Source organism: Pongo abelii, chromosome 19 (assembly GCF_028885655.2).
Source record: "Pongo abelii isolate AG06213 chromosome 19, NHGRI_mPonAbe1-v2.0_pri, whole genome shotgun sequence".
Taxonomy (NCBI): Eukaryota; Metazoa; Chordata; class Mammalia; order Primates; family Hominidae; genus Pongo; species Pongo abelii.
The window spans coordinates 49,218,982-49,227,800 of record NC_072004.2 but is presented as its reverse complement, the minus strand read 5'-3'; the positions used below and the strand labels follow the sequence as shown (position 1 = coordinate 49,227,800).

Here is an 8,819-nt window from a genome sequence, read left to right as displayed (position 1 = left end):
CAGCCTCGACATCTAGGACTCAAGAAATCCTCCCACCTCAGCCCCCAACTCCCAAGTAACTGGGACTACAGGCATGTGCCACCACATCCAGCTAACATTTTAAAAATACTCTTTGTAGAGACGGGGGTCTTGCCATGTTGCCCAGCCTGGTCTCAAACTACCGGCCTCAAACAATCCTCCTGCCTTGGCCTCCCAAACTGCTGGGATTACAGGCATGAGCCACCACACCTGGCTTAATTTGCTTTAAAAAAAAATTTCAATAGGGGTACAAGTGGTTTTTGGTTACATGGATGAATTATATGATAATAACGTCTGGGCTTTTAGTGTGACCATCACCTGAATAGTGTACATTGTACTCAGTAGGTGATTTTTAAATTCCACATTCCCCTCTCAACTTTCCCACCTTCTGAGGCTCTAATGTCCATTATACCAATCTACATACCTTTGCCTACCCATAGCTTAGCTCCCACTTACAAGTAAGAACATGCAGTTTTGATTTTCTGTTCCTGAGTTACTTCGCTTAGGATAATGACCTCTGGTTCTATCCAAGTTGCTGCAAAATATATTATTTTCTTCTTTTTATGGCTGCATAGTATTCCACGGTGTGTGTTTGTGTGTGTGTGTGTATGTGTGTATATATATACACAGCACATTTTCTTTATCCACTCATCAGTTGATGGATGCAGTGTGGTTTTAATATTAGCCATTCTGACAGGTCTACGGTGACATCCCATTATAATTTTATTTTGCATTTCCCTGATGACTAGTAAGATGACTGAGTTTCATATACTTATTGGCTCCTTTTGTAGGTGTCTGTACAGGTAGTTAGCTTTTTTTTTTTTTTTTTTTTTTTTTTTGAGACAGGATCTCCCTTTGTTGCCCAGGCTGGAGCACAGTGGTGCAAATCTGGCTCACTTCTGCCTCGACCTCCTGAAATCAAGCAATTTTCCTGCCTCAGCCTCCTGTGTAGCTGGGAACCACAGGCACATGCCACCATGCCTGGCCAATTTTTTTTATTTTTTGTAGAGATGGAGTCTCAATTTGTTGACCAGGCTAGGACAAGTTCTTTATTGACTAAATGTTTAGCAATCTTTTTTCCACTCTGCGGCTGACTTTATTACTGTCTTAATAGTGTCTTCTCATGAATTGAAGTCTTAGTAGTGTCTTTTCATGAATTGAAACTCCTATCTAATAAAGTTGTCCAATTTATCAATATTTTCCTTTATGGTTAGTGTTTCTATGTCTCATTTAAGAAATACCTGCCTACTCCAACTCATGAAGATAGTCTCTAGTGTTATCTTCTAGAATATTTCCTTTTTATTTTTTTAAACTCTCTAGCCCTATGTCATAAGAATATTTCTAGTTTTACTTTTCACATTTAGATCGCTAATCCACCTGATGTTTGAGTGTGTTGTGAGGGAGGGGTTAAGTTTAATTTTTTTCCATATGGATAGCTAGTTGACCCAATATCATTTGTTGAAAAGTGCATCCCTTCCCCTCTGTTCTGTAGTGTGATCTTCATCGTAAGTCAAGTGTATCTATATGTGTGGGTCTATTTCTGAATTCTCTCTTCTGGTTCACTGGCCTATTTTTCTATTCTTTTGCTGACATCACACCATCTTAATAACTATGACCTTATATTGATATTCACTGTTAGCCTTCCAACTTATTCTTGTTTTCTTTTCTTTCTAATTAAAAAAAAATTGTAGAAATGGAGATTCACTACGTTTCCCAGGTTGGTCTCGAACTCCTGGCCTCAGGCAATACCTCCTGCCTCAGCCTGGCCAAACTTTATTCTCCTCCAAGATGGTCATTGCTATTCTTGACTCTTTGTCTTTTCATAAACATTTTACAAATAACATCAATGTCTGTCCCACCAAAAGCCTCAAAGTTGTATTGGGCTTTCATGGAATCTATATATCAATTTGGGGAGAATTTATAGCTTTATAATGTTGTCATCCAATCCAGGAATTTAGTAATATCTCTCTATTTATATGAGTTTTCTTTTATTTTTGTAAATAATATTTTATAGTTAGAATTCTTAAACATCTTTCATAATTTATCTCTAGGCATTGATGTTTTATGATATTATAATGGCAGCATCTTTAAAAACTTAATTTCCTGTTATAGGTATGTAGAAACACAATTGATTTTTGTAAATGGACTTTGTATCTAAATTCACTTATTGGTTCTAATAGTTTGTAGCTGTCAGATTTTTTACATGTACAATCCTGTCATGTGAATAACTTAAAAGTTTTATTTCTAAGTTTTCAATTTCATGCTTTTCTTTTTTTCTTCTTTTTTTATTGTAAATTGACAATTTATAATTGTATAGATTGATGGGTTCTGTGAAGAGGGAGTTGCGTGGGGAAAAAATTTATGGGGTACAAAGTGATGTTATGATTTATGAATGCAATGTGAAATAATTAAATCAAACTAGTTAACATTTCCATCACTTCAAATACTTAACATTTTTTTGTGGCAAGAACATTTGAAATTTACTCAGCAATTTTGAAATGTACAACACTCCACTATTAACTATATTCACCATGCTGTGCAATAGAATGCACAAAAAGAAAAATCATGTTCTCTCTGTCTGAAATACCCTTTGACCATCACCTCCCCATTTCCCCATCTTCCAGCTTCTGTCACCACCATTCTACTCTCCACTTCTATAAGTTCATTGTTTAAAATTCCACATATAATGGAGAACATGTGGTATTTGTCTTTCTGGGCCTGACTTATTTCACTTAGCATAATGTTCTTCAATTCCATCAATGTTGTCACAAATTTCAGAATTTCCTTCTTTCTCTCTCTCTCTATCTCTTTTGAGATGGAGTCTCACTCACTCTGTCACCCAGGCTGGAGTGCAGTGGCGCGATCTCAGCTCACCGAAACCTCTGCCTCCCGGGTTCAAGCCATTCCCCTGCCTCAGCCTCCCAAGTAGCTGGGATTATAGGCATATGCCACCACACTCAGCTAATTTGTGTATTTTTAGTAGAGATGGGGTTTCACCGTGTTGTTCAGGCTGGTCTCAAACTCCTGACCTCAAGTGATCCGCCCACCAAAAGTGTTGGACTTACAGGTGTGAGCCATTGTACCCAGCCAGAATTTCCTTCTTTTTAAAGGCTGAATAGTATTCCATTGTATATATGCACTGCATTTTTTTAAATCCATTCATCTGTTGATCGGCAGAGGTTGATTCCGTTACTTGGCTATTGTGCATAGTGTTGCAATGAACAACACTGGAGAGCAGATATCCCTTCAACAAACTGATTTCGAGTCTTTTTCATTAACACCCTGAAGAGGGACTTCTAAATCATATAATAATTCTATTTTTAGTTTTTTTTTGGGGGGCGGGGGGATCTCCATACTGTTTTCCATAATGGCTGCACCAATTTACATTTCCACCAACAGTGTACAAGTGTTTCCTTTGCTCTACATCCTCACCAACACTTATCTTTTGTTTTTTCATTTGAAAACACTCTGTTTTGAAATAAAATACAGGATGATTAAAATATAGTAATAAACATTCTGACAGGTGAAAGATTGTATCTCATTGTGGTTTTAATTTGCATTTCTCTAATATTAGTGATGCTGAGCATTTTTTCATTATCTGTTGGCTATTTGCATGTCTTCTTCTGGGAAATTTTTTTATCACTGGAATGCAAGGATCAATAAATGTGACACACCACATTAACAGAATGAAAGACAAAAACCATATAATCATATATTAGATGCCAAAAATCATTTAATAAAATTTAATATCCTTTTATGATAAAAACTCTTTCTTATCTTCCATTCCCTAGGCAGAGAATCAGAGCAAGAGAGAGTGAGAAAGAGAGAGAGAGAGAGAAAGATGACAAAAAAAGTTCACCAAATTAGATGTAGAAAGCATATATCTCTTTGAGGATAACCCTGAGTGCAAATTTTTAAAAAAGAAATGTAACTCAGCACAATAAAGGTCATTTATGAGAAGCCCACAGCTAACATTACACTCAAGGCCCTTCCTGTAAGATCTGGAACAAGACAAGGATTTCTACTGTTTTAGTCTGTTTGTGTTGCTCAACAAAATACCTGAGCCCAGGTAATTTATAAAGCAACGAGGTTTATTTGGCTTATGTTTCTGCAGGCTGTACAAGCTTCTGGTAAGGGCCTCAGGAAGCTGCCACACATGGTGGAAGGTGAAGGGGAGCCAGAATGTGCAGATTACATGGTGAGAGAGTGGAAACAAGAGAGAGGGGCAGGAGGTGCCAGGATCTTTTCAACAATCAGCTCTTGGATGAGCACAGTGGCTCATGCCTGTAATCCCAGCACTTTGGGAGCATGAGGTGGGAGGATCACTTGAGCCCAAGAATTTAAGACCAACCAGCCTGGGCAAAAGACTCCATCTCTACAAAAAATCAAAAAATTAACCAGTCACGGTGATGTGCGCCTGTGGTCCAAACAACATGGGAAACTGAGGTGGGAGGATCGCTTGAGCCCAGGAGGTCAAGGCTGCAGTGAGTTATGATCGTGCCACTGCACTCCAGCCTTGGCAGAAAAGAAAAAGACACATCAACCAATGGAACAGAATAGAAAGCCCAGAGATGAATCTAACTGATTTTCAACAAATATGCCAAGCAGAAAAAGACCGCTTTTTTCAATAAATGGTATAGGGAAAACTGAATTTCCACATGCAGAAAAAGAAAATCAGACCCTTATTTCAACACCTTATACAAAAGCTAGTTCAAAATGTATTACATACTTAAACATTCCTGCATTAGTTTGCTCAGGAAAATTGCCAAAAAAAAAAAAAAAAAAAGGAAAGAAAGAAAAAAAAAAGACATGTTTAAGACCAAGAACCCTAAAACTACTAGAAGAAAACATAGGGGATCAGATGACAGCCTTCTTAAAAAAAAAAGAAAGAAAGAAAGAAAGAAAACATAGGGGAAACATACAAGACATTGGTCTCGGTAATGATTTTTTGGATTTGTTCCCAAAAGCACAGACAACAAAATTAAATATAGACAAGTGGTATCACATCAAACTAAAAAGCTTCTTAGTTCATGATGTGTAGCTAAAACAAACAAACTAAAAACCTTCTGCACAGCAAAGGAAACAATCAACAGAATAAAGAGATAACCTATGGAATGGGAGAAAATATTTGCAAGCCAGACATCTGATAAGGGGTTAATATCCAACACATATAAAGAGCTCAAACAACTCAATAGCAACAAAACAAAACAAAAAAGCAATTAAGACCTGCTTTCTGCTGACCAAGTCTTCTTCCTTACCCTCCCTAATAAGAAGAAAAAAAGGCAGTTAAAAGATGGGTAACTCCTCCTTAGTATAGTGGTAAAATTTAAACATTAAAAAAGTTTTGGGACCAGCCTGGTCACTCACACCTGTAATCCCAGCACTTTTGAAGGCCACGGTGGGCAGATTGCCTAAGCCTAGGAGTTCAAGACTAGCCTGGGCAACATAATAAAACATTGTCTCTACACAAAAAAAAAAAAAAAAATTAGCTGGGCTTGAGCCATGTTTGTGCCACTGCACTTGAGCCTGAGTGACAGAGCGAGACCCTGTCTCAAAAAAAAAAGCTTTAAGTTGTAAAAATATGAGTAAGATCAGAAGAAGAGAAGGAAAGAAAACAATGTATAAGGAACCTGAATAGACATTTCTATGACATTTTAAAAGCCATGAACTTATTTTGGCACAAAAGATTTTATCATATGCAGTCACTTCTTTGTAAATTATTTTTTGTAAAGTCATTGGATATAAAAGAGTGATTTTCCTCACCTGAGTACATGAAAAGAAAATGCTGAAATCAATATATAAATCAAATCATCTGTACTGGCACTGTTAATCTAGAAGAAAGTGGTTGCATAGAGAACAGTAAGAACATAGACCAGCTTATTGAAGTAGGAAAAGAAAAAAAGAAGGAGCTTCAGAGGTAGGCTTTGCCTCTTAAAAAAATTAAAAATATAAGTCACTGTGTTGTGCTTGGGAGTTAGCAGCCAAAAAAAAAAAAAAAAAAAAAAATGAAGTCACGGTCTGTGAAAGGAAAAGAAAAAATAAAGAGTTTGCATCCATTGAAGTATGTAGAAAAAGAAAACAATTTTTAAAATAAAATAAAATGAGTACAGTTGGGAGCTTAGTAATGGACATACAGGGTGGAGTAATAGACACTGGAGGCTCCAAAAGGTGGGAGGATGGGTGGGGGATGAGGGATGAAATCCTACCTATCGGGTACAATGTTCACTATTCTGATGATGAGGATGCTACGCAATATGCTTTACCACTACGTAATATATCCATGCAACAAAACTGCACTTGTACTCCTAAACCCACAAAAATTAAAAATTATCTTGGCTGAGATCTCTTTTAAAAAATAAAAAAATAGAATAGTAAGAGCAGAGCAAGGACATTTAGTCTATACTTTCAAATGGACTTAATCATTTGAAACAATAAAGTTTTTCATTGAATCTTCATAGAGTATTAAAAAAAAAAGCTGCTCATTGGCCGAATTTCCCACTGGGTTAGTATAGATTACATGCCCTTTGATAAAAGCAACAAATAAATTTAATTGGTTTTTTTTTCTCTTTAGTATTTGCTTTAAGAGAAAAATCCTAAACTCCTTCAGAGAAGGAAAAAAGAGATAGAGAGTGAGAAATCCTTAAAACTTGTAGGGACTTCCAATGCCAGGAAACCATGAAATATGAGAGTATATTTAGCAATCATGGTGATTTAGCTCATGGTAATTGGCATATGTACAATTATAATTTGCATTCCAGTTATTTAAACTGAGATATTCTTGATCAGGTTGAACACATTGTGAGTAGAAGATCTCTTTCCCCAAGAAAGAAGATGGAGAGAGTCTTTGGAGAACAGCCTCCCTGAACTGGTAAGTCAGCTTCCTCTGGATTTTGGTAATTTCCTCACTTCTTCCATAATTTCTCAGTGCCCTGGCCATTTTCTGATAAATCATGGTCTTCCGATTGCCTTTTCTTTTCCCCCAAAGCTTGGCAAGTTTTCCTTTTTTTTTTTTTTTTTGATACAAATGGAAAGATGCCTTTGGTTTTATCTACCCACTGAATACAAAGTGCCATCTCCGGATTACACAGGGATTCGTGAAGGTATTCAAACAGCCTAAGCTTCTTCCTGTCTCTTCCCCGCTTTTGCTGGAGAATAGTGGGTTGTACCAGCTGGTTTTCAGTTATGTTCTGCAGAGATTGATGAATATTTCCTTCAAAATAGAAGTCTGCAGCACTGTTGATTACCATTCTCCAATTATAGAGAGGTTCCTCTGTAGGCAACACTCCATAGCAGCTAGAATTTCCTTTGACATGAGGACAATTATTGATTAAAGCCAGGTAATTTTTGTAATCTGGTGAATACTAAAGATCTCCAGTTGAATGTTGCCTCAGTACATCAAAAGCATCCTCAAATGTTTGACCCAGCTTGTCCTGCTCAACACACATCATGTTTCATTAATAAATTGACAATTTTGTTCCTTGGCAATTGTTGCAGGAAGACACTTCAACCCTTTATAGAGATATTTCATTAATATCAGAATTGTAAATTCAATGGTAGGCTGTCATGAAAATAAAAAATTATCTTCCAGCGTGATGGTTCTGCCCATCAGTGTCCAATGCAGCATCCACTTGTATATGGTGGAAATAGCCTTCCCCTCTCCTGAAACACACGTCTGCCTCCCGCTTGGCTAACCTGTAACCTGCCATTGTAACAGCTGTCACGTTTGGCCAATTTTATGATTTTCATTTCCTTTTCTTGTCTTTTTGTACTAGCTATGCTCTTCAGTACAAAGTTGAATACAATTGGTAATAGCAAGTATTGTTATCTCATTCTTAATCTCAGGGGATAATTAAATATCACAGTGACTATAGATTTTATACAGGTAAACTTTATCACATTAAGGAAGCTTCCTTCTATTTTTAGTTTACTGAAGAGTTTTATCATGAATTGTTACTGAATTTTATCAAAAACTTTTCCTACATCTATTGAGATAATCATATTATTTTATTCTTTATTCTGTTGATGTAGTATATTATATTGGTTGATAGTCTTATGTTAACCAACTTATTATTCTTAGAATAAACATAACTTGATTAATGTGTTATCTTTTTATATATTGGTGGATTTGGTATGCTAGTATTTAGTAAAGGATTTTGCACCTATAGTCATAAAAGATACTGGTCTACAATTTTCCTATATGTCTTTGTTAAGTTTTGCTATCAAGCTATCCTCATAAAAAGAGCTGAAAGTGTCCTTTCTTTTATCTTCTCTGGAAGGGTTTGCATAAGGCTGGTACTGTTTTGGCCAGAAGCGGTGGCACACACCTGTAATCCCAATGCTTTGCGAGGCTGAGGTGGGAGGATTATTTGAGCCCAGGAGTTCAAGACCAGCCTGGTCTTTACAAAAAATAAAAAATAAAAATACTTAACGCACCTATAATATCATAGTGAATCTCCATTTCTACAAAAAAAAAAAAAAGCTTTCTTAAAAAGGAAAAGAAAAAAACATTAAGTTGGAGGACTAACAGTGAATATCAGCTACTCCGGAGACTGAGTGGGAGGATCGCTTGAGCTCAGGAGGTTGAAGCTGCAGTGAGCCGTGATCACGCCACTGCACTCCAGCCTGGGTGATAGAGTGAGACCCTGTCTCAAAAAACAAAAGAAAACAAAAGACTGGCATTGTTTCTTTCTTAACTGCCTGTAGAATTCACCAGTGAAACTAAATGGGCCTGAGTTTTCTTTGTGGGAAGGCTTTCCTTACCATCGTTGTTGTTATTACAAACACAATTTATCCAATAGGTA

The 8,819-nt window shown here is 36.6% G+C and overlaps 1 pseudogene; it reads right to left on the bottom strand.

Moving 5' to 3' along the window:
- Positions 1–6,712: 6,712 nt before the first annotated feature.
- On the bottom strand, positions 6,713–7,466 carry LOC100458615 (transcription factor Spi-C-like; annotated as a pseudogene).
- Between the last annotated feature and the right edge of the window lie 1,353 nt (positions 7,467–8,819).